At 40.3% G+C, this 20,511-nt stretch overlaps 1 long non-coding RNA gene across 1 annotated transcript in view; it reads left to right on the plus strand.

Annotated features, from left to right (window-relative positions):
* Positions 1-459: 459 nt before the first annotated feature.
* The window catches only part of LOC111249392 (uncharacterized), a 60,250-nt gene continuing 40,198 nt past the window's right edge, over positions 460-20,511 (plus strand). The window contains exons 1-2 of the long non-coding RNA XR_015326444.1: positions 460-595; positions 1,440-2,304. This is a non-coding gene — a long non-coding RNA (uncharacterized LOC111249392). The remainder of the gene's footprint in view (positions 596-1,439; positions 2,305-20,511) is intronic.

The raw sequence follows: 20,511 nt of genomic DNA on the forward strand, positions 1-20,511 counted from the left end.
AAATGTATCTCTTGAAGCAAATCCATAAGAGAAGCGTAAGATCCAAATATCATAAAGAGTGTAATATGTTTACTTACCATAGACATACAGAGTACTAAAACGGGAGGCCACTCGTTTTCGTTCATCATATAATAGGCCTTTTCCGTTATGCTCAAACAACAACGTTGAGGCGATGAGTAACACATTTGGGTGCTGCCAAGTGTAGCTATATTTGAAATTGCTAATATCTTTTAGACGTTTCTACGACCTATTGCCTTTGTCGTATTACCCGTATTACGTCAAAGGCGAGGAGCGCCTGGAACACAAATACTAACATTGGGAAGGCAGTAGAAAAACCCCACGAAATGGCAATTTCCGCCCGATCCACTTCTAGCACTACGAGCTCTTCGTAGCGTTCCTATTTTTCTTGTACGGACGTTACCCCTAAAACTAAGCGTACCAGTGGGTTTTAAGGTTCTGTAGGTTGAAATGGTTGTTTTCGGCCCCAAATCAGCTAACAAAATCGCGTAAAGTTAGTGCGGTCTGCCTGCGCCCATAGACGGAGCGCTCGATTTCAAATGACGATGTACATCTTTGAGTGTGGTCGAGCGTAACGGCAAGTATAGAACCATTTCTAAAATTAACGCATCTCTCCAATGCATTCTGCAGCTCAATCAAGATTATAATTCCAGATCGAGTCCGAACATTTGTTCAGATACATTCTATACATTGATGTATTTTATGATCTGTTGTAAGAACATAAAAAAACATTAAGTATAACGCGACTACTTTGCTTATAGCAGACAGGCATGTTGAAAAAGCTCATCGAACATCTAGGAAATAAATTATTTCTATTACTTTTACTGAAATGTCGATTGCCAATACATATTTAACTTATGTCATTTGTCCATATAACCGAAGCATATACACAGGAAGGACACACCATCACCATTATACATCACGCTCTTCGAAAAGTCATCTTTGAATTTTCTGGCCAATTACTGCTTGGACAAATGATCGAAATGCCTGAATGCTTATTTTGGCGCCTATATTCCTACATAACTCACAGAAAGTCTGACTAAGAGGCGCCATATAGCTAAAAGGTAGCAGGACGAATTCAGATATCAAAAGCGGATACGAACTTAGTGTTCAGTACTAAATTGTAAATGTACAGCTATCTTTTATTTACATCATATGCCCTGCGTACACATTCTTTTCTATCGACTATTAAACGACCAATTCTATTGGAATTATAATAGTTTCTGCGGTACCCGATCATCAAGCAGAAAATGTTCTTCATTCAAATGTCTGCTGCATTCAGGGCCTCTGGAGAGCAAAATGTCAGACGTCCGAACTCCAATTCTTTGCCACTTTATAAATAAAAAGCTATGTCCAAATGAAATGTTCTCTCAGCAGATATTCAGCGAGTTTAATTCCGTTTCTAATTCTGTTTGCATTAGTTAATCACCTAATGGCAAGACGATATCTCTCACTGCACCACGCTCCTGACCTTTTGTCATTCGCGGGCCAATATTATGTCTCAGTCGTGTCATCCGGCAGAAGTCCTGCGTAAAAATCAAACATCAATATTTACGTGTGTAGCAGACGATTGTCCGTCTTTGAGTCCGGCCTGTTTACCACCGCTGCACTCTGTGCATGAACTTTTGTGAGACGAAGTTGGAGGGCACGGGAAACCGAACAGGAGGAAAAAAACATCTGATGTTCACCTGTCTTCGTCCATGTACCCGCTCTGTCCACTGTGTGCATGCTGTGACATCATGGTATGAGGAGCGGCAGCTGCAAAAAGGTTTCAACCGGGGGCGGGTTTCGAGGCAAAACTGGCACAAGATGGAAACGTGCGCGTGGACAAACAGCCACGTCTGCGACTGACGTGGCCACCTGCGATCATCGATCAAAAAGATTTAGAAGGAATTCATCACATGCACCTTCTTCTGCCACCGACCGGTCCATTTTTAATGGAGCTGCACGATTGCGTCGTCCTCTATATCTCCGGAGACTCTTTTTCTTTCTCGTGCTGTTGCTTGGGGAAGCCATTGTGAGTTCAGTGTTTTCGTGTTGGATGAACGTTGCACCTACTGTATCCTCTCAAACCCCTTCTCCACTACGTGAAAAGCCTCTGCTGCACTGTGTCTATACCGGCGTATCATGGTGTAGTAGCGTAGCGTTGTTAAATCTTTTTCATCAGCGCTGCCCTCTGCTGTCTAATCGGCTGACCGTCTGAAATAAACATTTCTTTTTTTTTAAAGAGGAAAAAAATAAACGGAAAGCTGAAACAAGAAGCTCGTAAGAAAAGACGAGGACAGGGTGAGTGAAAATCCATTACTTTTAGAGGACCAGCTGTGGGTACGGCGAGGGACAGTCAGAATCAGGATTTCACTGCTACTAGAAAAGAAAAAATTGACGACAAAACTGGGTCCTACTGGTCTGATGTAGATGCTGCAGCTGTCGGTGCGACTTGCGCCGATGGTGAGATAAGAACGGCCTGCCGTAGGCAAACTGGGCTGGACCACCAAACTGGACGGCTCAACACGACAGGACGTTTTGCCTACCTCTAGCTGTAGTAACAGCATCTGCCCGATTGTTTTTTTATTTTCCTCTTTAACGCTCGATATACGTTCAGGCATACCATGGACGTAGGTTGACAATAGGACGTCACACCTAGAAGTAATACTCAGATGAGCTTGCGTCGAGGGGGAACGCAATTTACAGGTATCGCGCCCGGGACGCCGGGCGGAGGCTCTCGTTACTTGCTGGATAATTTTCATGAACGTACGACTCCTGACGGCCTGACTAGATTACGTAATGAACTGGGCAGTGTAAACTGTGTTTTCTTCCTGTTATCTATAGCTAATTTGAAATGCTCAGCCAATGAAGGCGGGAAACAGTCTGCTAAAATATCGCGTAGATTTAAACCCAAAAATATTCATTGCTGACGCAGTAAGAATTTTTTTTAAATTTTACGGGATTTCACTTAGAATTTACATTTACAGGGTTTTGTATGATTGTAGGGAAACAGATACGTCTAATTGTATTGAATCTATGTACTTTACTGTTGTATTACGGGCATGCTCATTTTTCCACGTAATACATAGAGGCCTAATTTCTATCATTAGTTAATCAGCTTGGCGCACCTCGCTGCCGTTAAAACCAGGTTAGTAAATAAGTCTATATAATGTTATTTTTTTTTAATAGATAGCAGAGTTCCGAAGTCGTTCGTATTGTCTCCCAAACTCGTGTCACAAATTATGATATACAAAAAATATCGACCTTTTCTTATGACCGCTGCAATAGTGTCTGCTTGATAAATACAAAAAGCTAAAGATCTTGCTAGGTGTGCTCTCATAGCAAGCGCCTTCAGGAACTATCTAGCCATTTTAAGATGAACACATTAATCCTTGTAAGTAGTGTTTTAAAGTTTGGAATCACTAGCAGCTATTCTGAGAACTAAGTATACAGAAGGGATACTTGAAACAAAAAAGCTATTTTTTCCCATGTGATATCGCGCCTCTCGATAATATCAGCTCTATGGTTGAATACAAATGCGTTCTAATCTATGGTTCATAGAAACATACATAAGTCATACGATCCATATACGGCTGTCATTTAATTTTCCAGTGTTCCACTCTTGAACAGAACGTCCAGAAAAAAACATCCCAAGTACACTGATCTTTATATGACCTTCCTTTTCAGATGACTAAAGACCGACTAACAAGAATATAATAATATGGAAACGTGTTATTATGAAAAACTTGAATCCATATTCCTTATGTGAGCTTACTTTCTCTAGCTTGCGGGTTTCACTGCAGTTCTAGGCTAATTTGTCGTAACGAGAAGTGAGTGGCACAATGATCGTCCTCCCTTGCCACAATGAAGCGGATGGTCGACAAACTGTTTATTTCTGCCGTTCGTGGTTGTTGAAGCAACTAGTCAAATGGAAGACTTTAATTCAGCTGGCGGCCACATCCCAAGAACCTTTAAAACCATCTGCTGTACGATTAAGTTAAAGGCGTTCCCTTTTAACAAAAAATGAAGAACAACTAAAGAACAGCTTACATTTTCGTTATGTGACGTACGCAAGCGACCTGAGAAAGCTCAAAACTTACCTATTAAAGGCAACGACCATCTACCTTCGCACATATCGCCCATTAAGCTTGTAAGAGAAAATAAAATTTTTGATCGTTAATTTCTGTTTTTCAACATAAGCAGTTGCATAACATACGTAAGAGAGACAAAGATGATTTATTTTTCTTATTTGTATTCCACAGTAATGTGAAAACTGTGTAAAGTCACGAAAAAAAAGTGACGAAATTAGCTAAAGTTTGAATATTTTCATTAGAAAGATCGTGATCATTGAACGTCCATATTTTAGCATTTAATTTATGATTTCATTCAACCCCTTGTGGCCCGAAGGCGTCTTCACAGCCAACGAAGCTGAAGGGGCATTAAGGGGAAGACGTATCTCGCGCGCGTTTAGACATTAAAAAATACAGTGACACGCAGCGAGCATTTTTCATTTATCACAGATTGTGATCGATATTTTAGGTGCTAAGAACGTGGCGAAACAATGTCTCCGTCCATTATCCTACTACAGAGATACAAAACAGTAACATTTTATATTGCATTTAGCTGCAAGTGATATCTGTGCGTAACATAAAGGCCTCTACAGTTGGCTGTATTAAATGACAATTCATGAGTGCATACACTAAACTCAACTGACATGAAATTTGTGCAGGTGATTTTCTTAAGGACCAGAGAAGGTCGTCAAGGCCGATGGGAAGATATTAGTGAAGGATAAATTATATATGTACCTAGAAAGGACGCTACGCTAAAGCCATAGCTACCGATTGAAACAGGAGGTCGGCTGAAACATTTAGGTAATTGGGTACGCGTGTCTAGCACGTTTAAATTTAGATGTTTCGAGTTCTACGTCCGTGACTTAAGTGTTTAAGCGATGGTTCAGATGGCGAGCTCCTAGCATAAAACGAAACGTGTTTATTCCAGGATTCGAACCAAATTCATCACGAATCTATAAGTCTTCGATGCAAACTCGCAGTCACTGCACTATCGGACTCGCCGATCTAGTGTATCTGATGAGGTGTCCAAAGTCCACTGAAAATCGTATCAGTATTATGTTATACATGCGGAAAACAATAACCAAAGGGGTGTCGAAAAAAAAAAAAAGTACTTCCGCAACACCGAAGATGGAATATAGAGCTGCATTTATTCACAGACGAGTTGCACCAATTATGATTCAAGGGGCATATTGTCAATAATCGAAAACCTTGCTGGTAAATCGTTGCATCACAAGAGAACTACGAAACTGAACAAACGAACGAATATGGGTTCTGTTATAGAAGAGCCACACCTACATGAATAGAACAGAGTAGTACAGAACAATAAGCATCGAAGCTGCCTAGAGCTACAAAGTAACAGAAAAGCCTTGCGGTTACCTTGCAAACAGCAGTAATGTGGACCATACGATTCTGACCAGAATGGCGCACGTTTATAGGAGTGACAGGAGAAGTGCCTCTCTGGTGACTCTAGTGGGTTCAGAAGTCCTCCGCGCCCGCTAGTCCCATTGACGCCTTGAACATATCATGTGAGTAGGCTGTATAGGATGCAAGACGGATTCAGAGACATTCATGAAAATACAGAGAGAAGGCTGTTTTCGGCATTGTGATCTATATAAGTGAACGTCAAGTAATGCTAGTGGCCAATTAACGTTACACTAAAAACAGCAAACCATAAAAAATCTCGTGGATTTTAAACGGACTGGATAAACGAAGCCATATTATGCTATTGGTATTTTTTTTGCTTTTCGATTGAAAGTATTTGTGTTGACTGTTCTTTTAAATTCACGACACTCGGTAAAAACTATGCAAAATAATGGGTTTCCCATGTACCCGTTGCTTGAATGTATTTATCTCTTTAAAATATTTACGGCTTCGTAAAGCATTTCGAGCTCAGAGTCAGAGACGTTAAAATGATTGAAAAATATCTAGGAGTGGCCCATGTCAGCCAGTGTTCATAGAGTCCTTATACATAGGTTACACACAGCAGGAACAAACCACATTTAGACGCCAGATCCCGTAGCACATAAGTCAGTATCTACAGCCATAGACAAACAAAACCCACTAATCTTAGCACCTAATGCTACACGAACCGAGAAAACGCTCTAAACGCTCTCATGAATTGCGAAATTGAAACTCTCTAAAACCAGTCTCTCTCTTAGGGAACAGCATTTCAACTCGACAGAAACTCCCAGAAAAGAAAACCTTTGTGGAAGAATTGTCCTCATACGACCCTTTCGTTTAAGGGACCTGCCGTGTGGTAGGCCTTGCAGCAGCCATTGGAACTTGCCCGATGAATCAGAACGTGTGCTCACGGCTATCGTAAGTAATGGTGTTTTTTTTTTGAGTAAATCCCTTTAGCGAACGACCGATGATTTTCTGCTTCAACTACGAAAGTGTAGTAGATTTCGAACACATACGTAACGGTTCTGGCACGGTATACGTTCGTCTGGCGTCTTGCTTTTTACTCCGCGGTTGCAATATAGAAAAAGAAATCTAACTTGGGACTGGCGCGATTGCCCGATCTTCCAAAAAGTGACAAACACCTCTTTTTTTCTATTGGTAAAATCTACATAAAGGCGTTATCACACCGTAGGGCTAAACACCTATGCTCAGACTTGGATAACGCTAGTTTCTGGTTTATGTTGTCTATTTTAAGTTTCCATCACCACATTTAGATCTGATAAAAAAACAAAGAACAGGTAGACAAAAACCGTGGTGGTAGGAGCTGGACATAATTGGGATAATGAAGGTTTCGGTCCTTCTGGTCAAATCAGTAAGCAGAAAGTTGATTCAAATTGGTCATTTGAATTGATTAGAGCACTACACAAATACCATTAGCGAGTGAATGTTAAGAGTTGCCTGAGAGTCCATCTCCTATCCCAAAAAAAGCTTGCAATCTGACTACGCTCGTTGCTGTTGGCAGCCATAGTACCTCGTAACCTGTTGCGGGAGAGAGGGGTGGGTTGAAGACGATGTTTTCAAAAGCCTTATTGTTTGTTCTTGTCCATAAGCTGGCACGCTGAAATCTTCATATTATCCCGTATGTAAACTGTGTCAGCGCACGAGCCTATTAATAAGACCGTACGAACCGTCAACCTAGTAACGAGTAAAGAATAGGTATGCAAATAGATGTGTTACTTGAAAACCAGTCGACATGACCTACTATCAAAATGTACCTATTTCACAAGTCAATAGGAATTTCGCTTGTTTTGACTAGCGTTGATGGTCAGGTGCCTCACGAGCACATGTACACCTGTACGACGTATCATATCGCGTCTACACCTGGAAAGGCAATCTGATACAAATGGCAGTTAAGGAGAGCAGTAAGTTGAATATGTCCAGGTTTCTAAAAAAGGAAATAATTTACATAGTTTCAAATGGCATCTAAATCTTACTTTTTCGAGGCAACGCGGTTTGTACATATGTATATGTGTGTGTTCCCGCACCAGTGTTGTTTAAAGCGACGTAAAATACAACTGAGTTTTAAGGCAGTGCGGCCGAGAACAAAACAAACGACGTTTGTTATGTGTACATAGGGACATATTTGTTTAGCAGTTACCGTGTAACTATACTCGAAAATTATGGTAAGTGTAGCACGACTAACTTTCTAATACTAGAATTAGTAGCTGTAGCAAATTGATTCCGGTTCAACATTGGAGCAAATTATGCGCAGTAAATACACGTCGCTTATAACAGGAAGCAAAAAAAGCGATCTCTTCATATGTTTGGAGCGGGTTTAAGTAGTATTTTTACGTATTAAGTGGGTACCATGAGGTTTTGGGTCGAGTGAAAGTCAGTCCCGGGAAGTTGGACTTCCCTCTGCCAATACCACTAACCTTAGAGACACTCTCGCCATTACCAATTCAAGTGTTCATTCAACACCACTACGACCTTATAAAAGGTAGCAATCTGTACCACCGGATCCGTCGGTGATTAGCTCATTTTGAATGGACTGCTTGAATTCTCAAACACATTCCTTGTTGCAGCTGAGCCCTTGACCACGCTGGATTTGAAACATTAAGCCGTATTTTCAAAAAGTGGTTTCGGCGTCCGCTGCGCTCGGGGTCGGTTCGTTGGCCCTGTATTCTCCACTGAGTCCACGCCGTCTATTCTCTCTCCTTTCCTCTTCTTGTCCGATATATATATTTATGGGCGTCCTTTCGAGGGCTTTACAACTACGAGGAGTTAAGAAAGGAAACTACATTGAGACTCTGGCGGACCCTAGCGGACCTGCCGTCTGAGGGATTACATCAAAGGATTACCACCATTAAAGAGGCTGGTTAGAGCGAGTGGTACCAGAGCGAGCATGTATAACGATCTATAGGACAGACACTTGCCATTTGTTTCCATCTATCACTTTGCCAACTGATTTAGTCGCTCGAATAGGCAAGAGGTGCACTCTATTCTCCTTACCTAATAGGGATCTTTGTCTGGAAAGCCCCAGGGGCAGATTAAACAATTCACAGTACTTGTCAAGGAAGAGGTGTAAGCAGCACCCGACACTGATCAACACAACAAACGAGAGAGGAAATTAACACTAAACAGATAATGAAAACAGGGATCAGAGAATGACACCTAATAAACTTTGAAATGATTCGGATTCACAGCGCTGGTTGGTAGAGGGGATGGCAGCCACTGATAAGTGGCGCTGTTGATATCTATATACGTAACGGTTAAAAGTTTGTGTTGTAGAAGAAACAAAATGTTTTAGCTCATGACGAGAAAATGTGGGCTATTTTATGGCTGAAGGAAACAGAGTATAGCAGTTTCTATGAGGTAATTGCTATATATGTCTTCTATATGTTGGTGGAATCGTTAACAATAAGTATCATCGTATCAAACAGTATTTCAGTGTGTCGAAAGTTGAACTTTAAGTCCTGTGAACACGGTGACACGGCATGTTCCAAAACCAAAAAGAAGGGTGTATCTGACACAAGCCAAACTCAAATAAAGTGTAGAAAAGTCTCATTTTTGCTCTTGTTTATGAATCAGCTTCCGACGAATGCAAATGAGTCGACCTTCTCGACATCTACAAAACGTGGACGAACAGATGAACACCGCTAGTTGCAACACATACATACATATACGTATAGAAAGACAATATATTCACAAGTGGAAATTTGCTAAGCGGCTAAAGAACAAAACCTATGTTAAGAGTTCTACGAAGAGTAAATCTCCCTAGGTTTTCAACAAGAGTATTTGAATTAGCTTAAGCTTTCAGAGACTTGAGATTCGTAATCGTGTAACACACATATGCATGGCACGATCAGTCAGCTGTACGTCGATCCCATAATTAACAGTAACCTCTTATTGCCATATGAGTACGAAAACGAGGCAACGGGCTGCTGAGAGAAATCATGAAGGAAAAGAACAGATTTTTACGCGACTGGATGGCTAGATTCTCGAAAATAGAAAATAAAAGCCCGTCTAAAATTTCTAGTACCCATTAGTAAAGAGGGAAGCTAGTAGAAATCTGAAAAATTCCAAAAGATCTTTATATGGACATGCCTATGTATGTGTCCATGCAGCTGGCATCGACATGGTGAAACACTAACGATACACAAAAGAACATGACCCAGAAATTATAGGTACTGGCATAAAAAGGCGCAGACCTATAAGCTCATCGATGGATTAATTGGATATAATTAGATGGCAAATGAAACAATCTAATAATCTGAGGAAAAGTTATTTCATTTATTATGACAAGGTCGCTAAATTAGCGTAATATCGACGGCGCGAATAACGTACAGTTCCTTCTGCTCTAGCCCGCAAAGATTCCTACGGATGCGTTAAAGACATTCAAAAGACAATGCGACAACAGTTCAATTTTAACTAGTATTTGTGTACAACCCTAGATTGCTCCCTAGCATAAGTCCATGGGACGACATAACAATAATGATAGCTCCGGGGAAAACCACCTGTTAAATTTTTCTAACAAGCTCTAAAACATATATGCGATGGTCGTCAACAAACTTCCAAAGCGGTGAAAGGCTCAAGTTATTCGTCCAGGGATATCACTGTCTACGATGGTCTCACCACCATATCGTAGCAGATCTACATGAAAGAGTTCGCTTTGAACACAGGGATTATCGGTATACTGATGCTACACGCTTGTAGGGGCATAACGAATTTCTGGGCTATGGGAAGGTCAGATGCCTCATCGGATCATCGAGCCTTCAAGTAGTTACTAGGTGTGTTGTGTTAATGTTCATTATCGATTGATTACGTCTGAAAAGATCAACAGAAGTTCAAGCTTGCTGAAATGGGCAGTATGCCAATAATAATAGGCCAAGTTTGACGTATTGTCCATTAAGGTTGTCATTGAATCAAGAAGGCGTCATTCTCACCGATAATGCTCAAAATCGTATTAAGTTTACCATCCTAAGCGAAGAATAACATTCAGTGACTATTTCTCATAGAATGAAACCGGTCAAATGCCAGTAGGGTTGAAATTTAACGGTCACATTGCAAATGACGTAATAATAAATCGCCAAAAACCAATTACAGGTAGTCATAAAATGAATAGTGAACGATCTTCCTATCTTGTCTTCTGAGAGAAAGAAATCGAGAAATGGTTTTGAGCTTACGACATTTTTGCTTGACGAACGACACCCAAAAGAAGGTCTCTGACAATCGTTAGACAGCACCGTCTGTCTCTTCCGGTTCCTTTTTGCTCCATTCGTGTCCACAATGTTCGTTGTGGACACGAATGGAGCAAAAAGACTTGGACTTTGAAACAACCATCGCCCAAAATCAGTTATCATTGATGACAATGAAAAAGTTTCGGTCGGTGGCCACACTCACAAACGAATTTCATTGCTATGAAGGCCCAACTCGGCTTTGCTCATCCACAGCAAGGTCCTATATCATCTATCTGTAAGGACTAGCAGGACCTGTATCATCAATCAGATTGACCCTCTAGCTCCATCAAGTCTGTCTGTTGTACTATTTCTTGTTACACTTTCGCTTTGTCTGATATATTTGTGATCGTGTTTCCCGCTTCATTTTTGTGTACGCAAAATTACGTTTTGTTTAAGTTCGTCCAACTGCGAATTCAGTGTTCGTCGAAACGTGACGATTTAAGAAACAGAACTGAATGTGGCACTTGGCCGAACTTTGCGGGCTATCTGTGTCAGCGGCCAGTTCTTAACTCCGTTGATAGAACTATAGTATTTGCGAGTTACCGTTTCTCTACGATACTGTATTGAGATTATAAAGTGTTCTTTGATCACTGTTAACGATGAACGATTGACAGTGTCAACAGATATTTCTTAGAACGTTATGATACTCAGATTCGAGATTACGCCAAATATATTCGAGTAGGCCTCTTTTTAGCAGATAAATGTCTATTCTTAGAAACATAATTTTGCCGCTTTGAGTTATCCTACTAACAGTATCATATGACGTCAACTAAAGCCACAGCTTAGAGTTCTTTAAATTAAAACATGGGTTACGTGCACTGGTTGTTCAGTGAGCTGGTACCTTGTTATTGCACAATCCGAAATACCTATACTTCTAAAGCATTCAGCTCAAAAACCCATGGCTACATTATTCAACGCACGATTCCTATCCTAGATTACTCTCATCGTTTCGACTAGAATGAACGATGGTAGACGTGGCAAAGGAGTGGCGGACAAACACCTTGAGCTCTTACAAATCAAGAGGGCACCTTGAAGTAAAGAAGCCTTCGTCTTCATTATTTATATCGACCTTCACCGTTTTTTGCAACCTTTCGCAACTTACTCCGCAGGCTAAAGTGCTGCGTCATGAAGCTGTATGTCGACGCTCTGGTTGGGCGATTTCTTGGCTCGCGTGGTTTCTGCGTGGCCTGCCGATCAGGGCATGAAATTGCTAATGATGGTCTAATAGCGGACACCCAGTGACGTTCGGTAGGATGGCGCTATGGCCTTTTCGACGTGAAGTCTTGTCTTCAGCGGGAGCCGAGACATGCTTTCGTGGCTTACTGAGTGAGCTCATGTTTTTGCTACAGCATATATTCACCTCCTCTGGCCGCATCTCCTGCTAAAGAAGCAGGACTCGAGTGGCCGAGACCCTCTCTGCTAAAGCTTACTACTCAACCTTGCGGCTGAACCGTCATCAGCCGACGAGGAGGTTTCAACGAAGATTTATTTCCTCCTAACTAGGCACTGTTTACTAAAATGAGGGAATATAACGCATGTTACCCTGGTACGCCTTTCAATAGTGTCGCACTTATTTCGTTTAGTGGTCTTCTGGAATTATCTACTACATAATGAACGGACGCCAGTACGGATTGGGGGAAAAATTGCCCATCATAAGATGTAATCTCACTACTATTTTAAGGCGTGCCCTAGTACGAGTTTCCCGAGAATTGTGCACTTTACCACTCCAGTTAAGCTCATCTGTGTTTTTTTCATACGCTTTGAAAGTTGTGCGCTTTTGGGACTTGAGCATTAAGTCCACATAAATCGATATGTCATTGACCTGAATCTGTGTAGGAATTTACTCGTCTTTTAGTAAATTTAAAAGTGCCAAAGCTGAAACCTAGAAGGCGGCCAAATCATGTTACGTTTTCAATTTAGGTATTGTGCCTAAAACTGCAGGTCGATTGCATCAATAGACAAATACAACTATAAGGAAATTTAACCGAATTAATTAACTGAGCAAACTATCCCCGACTTTTTTTTTTTAATAATATTCGTACAGATAATGCTATTTGAATACATGTAAATAGGTTTCATAATGAATAATTTGTTTCGAGCTATTTATACTGTTTGACATTTGTTTAGAGAGTTCGATGCCGAGGACGAATACAACCAGACAAGAAAACGGCACAAAAATTGGGTAAGTAAATACTAGCGTACTGTTCCAGCTGGGCATGCTATAGAAGGAAAATGACAATATAAACATTTTATGAAGATAGCTATAACAAGAAAGTTCTGGGAATTTTCATTTCTGTTAAACCACACATCGAGACCCATGGATGGAGATCGAATCAAACTTCTTCTTTGATTTTTGAAGTAAAAAATATCTTTAGATTTCTTATATGTAGAGCGTTTTTCAGCAGGTTAACCCGTTCTAGCCCTGCTTCAGCGCGCATTATATTAGCTTGCCGTGTGTACCATTGCCTTATTAGGCTATGGTCGTCGTTGCTTCTATACGAGCAGCGTTTCTTCGTTCGGAGAGGTGTCCCATACTCTATATATAGCACTGAATGCCAACTACACTACGCCAAGCAAGGCTAACTGCTATGTCGTATTAGCGGGCTCCTCGTATGGAATTTTCGCACATGTCGGTAGCTCTACGCCGAACAGAAAGTATCTTAGGTTTTGCCTATTCAACAGTACCCTTGTGGGTACGTCTTCTGATGAGAATTGTTGAAAAACAGAACGAAAAAGCCGTACTAGGAGATTATACCAGCAATGGCTAGAAATATGTGTCAAAGGTTTATACATGTATCAGTCCGTTGCTGTAAAATCATAGTAGTGTCTAATCAGTGTACATCTTATCTTTACATTTGTGTATTCATTGTTATGACAAGCGTTCTCGACGCATATTTTAGCCATCTCTTTGTTGCGTTCTTATGTTATTAAGGGATTCGGTCAAGTGTGGGGTAACTGAGATCTATTATGAACGATTCTAATTAAGTCATGGAATATTTATCTATTTATCACTCTTTCGGCTATCCGGTCTGTCCACTGTGTCGCGTATGTACATACAATAGTAAAAAGCTAATTGCGGAAGGAGTTTTAATGAAAATAGCTTTGTTTCGATCTTCATTTCTTTTTGGTTTAGACTGACTTCGGAGCTGAAAAAGGGATGGGAAGAGGTTCGCATCGCCGTCGACGACTGCTGAGTGCCCACTAACTCCTAATAGCTGACTAGCTAGTAAGACGTGTAGCGTAGAAGATAAATTGAAGACAAACACAGCTTCAAACGAAACAAAAAATGACCGGAACGTAATTGGGACAGAGCTGGACAGCTTTTGCAAAAAAAAGGAGAAAACGAATAGAACAAAGGAAAAAAAAAAATATATATATATATAGATATATATATATATAGAGAGAGAGAGAGAGAAAGAGAGAGATGTGGCCTAACGCGACATAAGCTGGAAGATTTAAGGGTTAAAAAGTTGGGGGTTAGACATATGTTAAGTTGCTGCCGTTGCAGTGTTTACTAGCGTTATTGCTGGGAAAACTGTGCCGGTCCTCGCAAAAGATTAAAGTGGGCAGATGGCACTGATTTCGCTCGGCGCAGAAAAGCTACCTCATTATCGCAATTGAACGAAAATGTTTAAGGGGACGGCAGAAGAATACTGAAATCGAAAACTGTTCTATTTCTGTGGGACTTGGGACAGCGAAAATGTCAAACAAAAAGCCCCAATATTGCAGAGGTGGCTGAAAATTTGTTGAATAACTGTGTGTGTACCGAAAAAGCTTAATGTGTGAATAGCAGTAATTGGATAATTAAATACTAATAAATAGTAATTAGATACTAACACATAATTAAAAATATTTATATATTGCGTGACCTAAAAGATAATATAAACCACATAATAAATTGTTTAATAGCACAAGATTTAATTGGGTGACACATGCACAGGGGCTGCACCTGGCTATAGGTGTACAAATTTTAGTTATAAATGATACAGGCGGTAAACACCGCCAGTCAAAACATAGCTGCATTTTGAGCAATCGTCTAGCTTAGGGCCTAACATGTTGAAACGTAGGGGAAAACCATCTTCGGCTTAAAGTAGTACAGATATAACTATAACAAAGGTTCTATTAGTGCACATATAGCTTGTGAATCTTTCTATTGGATTTCTCCTTTCTCTGATTTTAATTAGATTCTTATTTTAAACAGTGCTTACGTAAGGACTTTCCTTGAGCGGCTGTTGAACTATGAGCGTTTTACACAATTTGTGCTGGTACTGTTTCCCGAATAAATAAAACCCATTGCCTACAAATATCGATTGCACATTGCAGGAGCTGGAATACTGTTTATTGCTTCTTCGTCCTGGGGTTAGATTGTTTCAGGTGTTGTAGTTGCTCGGAATTGTCGGCATATGTTAGTATCAAAGCTGGACGGACAAATCGGGCCTACCAATTTGTATCGTCTATTTTTTTCAATCAATCAGCCGGACATCACTAGGAAACCTATTTGATGCAAGCCGAATGTGGGGCTTAGCCCTATGGTTGGAGTTTCCTCCCCCGAGACTACTACTTATGAATACTCAGTCTCTCTAATCTGCTTGCTTCAAATCGATCTTCGTTGCACTTCGTGGGTATGCACCACAGCAAAGTATCAAAAGCTTGCGAAACGACCTATACAACGTCGTTACAGGTTTTCGTGCCTTGAGCTTGTATCCCAGTGTAACTCTTAGGTAACGCAAGACCCAATGCGGACGTTTTATTATGCAACTAAGCCTAGCTAACAGCTGCTCGCGTCAATTGTAAGGGAGACGTGTAGTATTGACTTTTAGAATATTTGACTGTTCACAAATCAGTCATTTGCACCTATTATTACGGTTAGTGTTACTATATTATCATTACTATTGCATAAAATCAAAAGATTCTTATTAATATGACACGACAGCTGCGAGGACTGAAAGCTGTCCGATTGGTTTCGAATGAAAGTGCTATCCGGTCGATGCTTACTAAACAATGATAGAACACGGGCGTCTTAACGTTAAAAAAATTTCTAACGAAACCTGCACTGTCATTTTGCAATAGCTTTAGAGAAATGTTGACGTCGCTTCTATGCCCTCTGACTTTTACGCTTCCTGACCTGCGCTTCAAAAGCGTCATCAGGCGTGGCTTTATTAAACATAGCCACTATAAATGTATCATAGATTTTTTCTTTTTTAATATAACATATTAGGGTAGTAAAACAGAGCGCTCCTGCTGCTCCTAAACATATTATATAATGCAAAGTGTTTTTGCCATGAAAACAGCTAGATTTGCTTCCTGTAAACTGTAGTTGGATCAGTCGATAGATCTGGATACCATGCGGGACGCTCGTTGACGTAGGCAAGAATCTACATTGCTACACGTTTCCGTAAATATCAGAAATAGGAAGCTCTAATGATTTTTATGGTTTTTTTTTGCGCAAGCTTAACTTAATGAGTAAACATCGTAGTAATGAAATCGTCATAAATAAATATATAAAAAACGCTTTAGTTTGTGCAAAAAACTGATAAAAATGCTTGTAACCTGCAATGTAAATAGGGGTGCTTCGTTAGTCTGTGAGTGTAGCGGTAACAGCCCCTTTACTTCGGATAATTCCTTCCAGCTATAAGTACGATGATAAGTGTTTTACGCGGTAAGACATTTGACGACAAAGATTAACAATTCGACTCGCCTAGGATGTAGTCAGTTAGAGAAAAAAAAAGTTTATTTAAACCAAATTGTATTTTGCTTTTTACTATCTATCCTACATATGATAAGGCTTTCAACGGTGTAAGATCTATTCAAAAAACAGGTATATTCAGCTAGAAAAAGACATTTCTAAGAGAACTCTACACTTTTCTAGTACAACTTCCCTTCAGATTCACACGTCTCTGAAATTGTGCATAGCTACAACAGGCGTCCGAGTAAAACGTGAAGAAACGTTTTAAGTGAGGTCTTCGTACGACGTATTTGCAGTTTCGGCAGTACAAATTCCCATTGGCCATCCGTCAGGCCTAAAGCTAAAGTTAAGCTTTTCACTATGGCGTAAAAGGAAAAGAAGTTTGCTTGAACGTTTTTAGCTTGAAAGTTTGTTTGTTGCTTGGTACGCAGCCTAGTCAAAATAATTTTCTAATTTATGAAATGATTAATTAGAATTACTTCCTGTGTATTGTTTGGGACAACTTGTCATGTATAGCTAAACGTTTGAACTTCTCCTAATATTCCAATTAATCAATAATCGATTTTGTGGTAACGTATTGAAATTTAGTTGTTGATACAATGAGCTATTGCGTGCATGTATGTATGTATGTATGTATGTATTATGTTATCTATTCAGAATACGACACTGATCTGTAGGAACCATCTTCCTACATTTAGGCTAAAGCTTACCATAATAAGCTATAAGTTACCAGAAATTTACAATGAACAAAAAATAATTTCTAAAAGTATCGATACAACACAGTTGGTACTATTGCCTTGACTAACTTAATATGCATTCCCTATCCACGCACTGGATCAATACTAACACTTCATTTCAATAGGTTTTCGCAGTTTAATATAAACTGCGTATACAACTGACGAATTCAGCTATACTTTCCTTTCACCTTGAGCACCTCGCCCAAAAGCTTCATTTTTCAATTTGAACAAATTCACATAGTTGTTTTCATTTGTTTTCAATGGTACCTAGTAGTTTGCCTATTCCGCGATTACCGGCCTGATGATGATAGGCACAGAAAACTTACAGCTGGGATAATGAGGTTTATGCAGCCCTGTTCACTTACGACCCCAACAAATGGAGGTGATCTGAATGACTGCTACTCCTTCAATGTCCCCTCTTAGGTCTACTTGAAGATGGTTGCCTGTTTGTTTCGATCTTAATCGACAAAGGCCGTATGTTGATGAGTCCATATAAAACGTATTTTTATTTCATGCTCGTGTTACCTAAGGAATGATTAATGAAGCAATGATTAAGGCCTGAATAGGTCGCGCTGTTCGTTTACACCGTTTTTTGCTTAGGGATGGTTGTAAGGTGTCCCACAAGAATTACTTGTATTAGCAGATTAATCCTCGAAAATAGCTCTAACCGCTGCTCTAATGGAATGCACGAGTGGCAAATTGATAAGCTGGTCAGCGGATAGAAGGAGACCTAACCTGAGGCACAAGTTAACTAATGCAATACCCATTAGACTGATTCGGCTATTGTTGTTGCCCTCGACGATGTTCAGGAGATCATACCTGAGGATGTTTGATGGCAGCGATAACAACAACGATACAAACAAAATCTAAGTTTTGTGTGGGCATCTTATTGCATTATTTATTGGATAAACGTCAGAAATGGGAGTAACAGCTTTTCTAAAACAGTGTATGAGGCTTAGGCATTGTTTGAAAAAAAAATCAAGCCTCGCACAGTGGCCTTAGCTATACAGATGTTTGAATGACTAAATGGTTTCGTTTATCGTAACTGGAGGTGATTTTTCGTAGGTGAGGCTTAATATGTCCGTCGATGGGTCAAGTTTGCGAATATAAGGTAAGTGGCAGAATATGTTGCAGTCAATGTATCGCACTAGATACATCAGCATTTAAGTTTTGTTGATATGCATTCATCAATCCGATATTAACAACACTTTTTTCAATAACTGTTTTGTTTTTGTTCAATAACTGACGATTTTGGTTAATCTTTAGAATTTAGTATTAAAATGCGTAGCTTATCAACCCCGAAGAATACAAAAAGTCTTTTATATGTATATATATATATTTTTTTTTTGTACACTATATAGTCTCGTTTTTTCGTGCAACGGTTTTCTACTAGTTATTAAGTTTTTCGCAAATTCGCCCTTATGGTCACATGCACTATTAACGCTTACAGGTATAAAGGCCCAAATCCTTCTGTTGCAAGCGTACTGTTTGTTGTTGAATGCATGTTGTCGCTTTGTCCTTTGTCGGTTACAATTTCCCTGCCATGCACGACAACGAATGATAATGAACGTCATCGCTCAGTGCACGTACAGGACGATGTATGAACACTCAGTTGCTCAGAGAAAGTTGAAACCTGGAAGGGGCGGGATATTTTTTCTCTTCTGGAGGTAAGTGACAAGCGTACCTAGCTGCGCAGAACTCAGTACCTTAAGTAACTTATCCTCGTCTGACAGCGACGCTGGCATAAGCGGTCGACATCTATGACCCAGTTCCCCAACTTGCTTTTTCATCGCCCGTCCACAACACAATACAGGACCGCTGTGCCCCTTCGGCCTCTGCCCCTTGTGGCATTCTTCTGTTAGGCATCGTGCTCAGCTTACCGACGGCCTTCGCTAGTTAGGTGGCTTTTTGGTACTTTATCCCACTATTCTGCTACCCGCGCGGTCCGAAGGCATCATCAAACCTGTGCTTATAAAAGGGTTTCCACTCGTGCTTTGCTGGTTGGCTGTCTCTTTCACCTAAAGGTTTGCCCCTTTCGCCCTTGTTTGGGATCTGCACTATAGTGTCTCTTTAGCTAGGTAACTGCTTATCCAAGCTAGCTGCCGACGTTTGTTAGTGCACCTCCAAGCTTCCGCTTTTGCCCGCTCTTGGTTCTGATGGCAGAAGCCACGGCTTCAGATACGTAGCAGCAGGCCCTTGGCAGACCTGATTCTCTTTACAGGCTATTCACTGACACCATTGGTTTCTGTGCATGACAGCGACTAGTGAGCACAACAAGGGAAAACAGAATGCCAAGGTAGCGGGTATCATCGGTTTTAGCTAAAGGGTTTCGAGGCCGCAGTTCCGTAGTGGACTTGAACGCGCCATGGGACAGTAGTTGCTTGGCCTTTTTGGTTGAAGAGCGCTAAACTGCTATACATAAAGGGATATAGAGAGAGAAAATGTTTGTATGTGAACTTTTCTGTATGCTCCAGCTGTATGGAAGGCATTGATATTCGTGTTGTGAGAAAGAAGGGAAAAGCGGATGCCATTCTAGACTCATAGCATTGTGAAGTGGGCGGGAAATAGACGGCAAGGCTCGTACAGGCTGGAAAATTGTTATGAAATGTTATTGATCAATTTCGAAGAGATAAAACTGCGATAAATTCAGAATATTGAGTGTAACAAATTGTACATCCCTGGGGTCTATCTTCCCCTAATAATTTTCTTATAATATATTACGTTCGCGATAGTGGATCAACAATTTCCGAGCAGAAAAGAATTGTTATGAAAATAATAGTGTTATTATTACCGCCCTAAGCATTTCTCAGCCCAGCTACTATTAAAATTGACGACTACTTATCTTTTGCGTAACGGCCTTTCTGTATATTGTGAATATACAGTTAAAAACAGAGCTATAACCTTTTACTATCTTATATTGGTAACAGAGAGAGCCTTCTACTAGTATAGTTCTTTGGATAACCGCAGTTCTAGAAAGCTGTTGCAATCTGAATTGGCTTAACGGTGTCTCAAAATGGATCCGATTATATTCTGACGATGCTCGAAACGTGTGTCAGATCATTGCATGACGATCATCTCAAACGAACGATTAATTATCAACCTAATAAACATTACCAAATTTAATCGAACATCATATTATTCCTCTTATAAGTTATACGTAAACAGCGTAACTTAATTTATAAAGGAATCATCATTGAGTATGCAGTCAATATGCACCTGTTATATCCATTGGTTGGTCCATCTATTTCAATGCTATCAAAGAAAGGCTCGGTAACTAAGGTCATCCCCCACATCGCAGTTCAATGTAGACCCCCGGATTCGCAGGTCTGGTTGTTCCAAGGTCCTTACATAATATTGGCAGGCTGTCAATACGA

The sequence above is a fragment of the Varroa destructor genome, unplaced genomic scaffold, assembly GCF_002443255.2.
Source record: "Varroa destructor unplaced genomic scaffold, Vdes_3.0 BEIS01000004.1, whole genome shotgun sequence".
Taxonomy (NCBI): Eukaryota; Metazoa; Arthropoda; class Arachnida; order Mesostigmata; family Varroidae; genus Varroa; species Varroa destructor.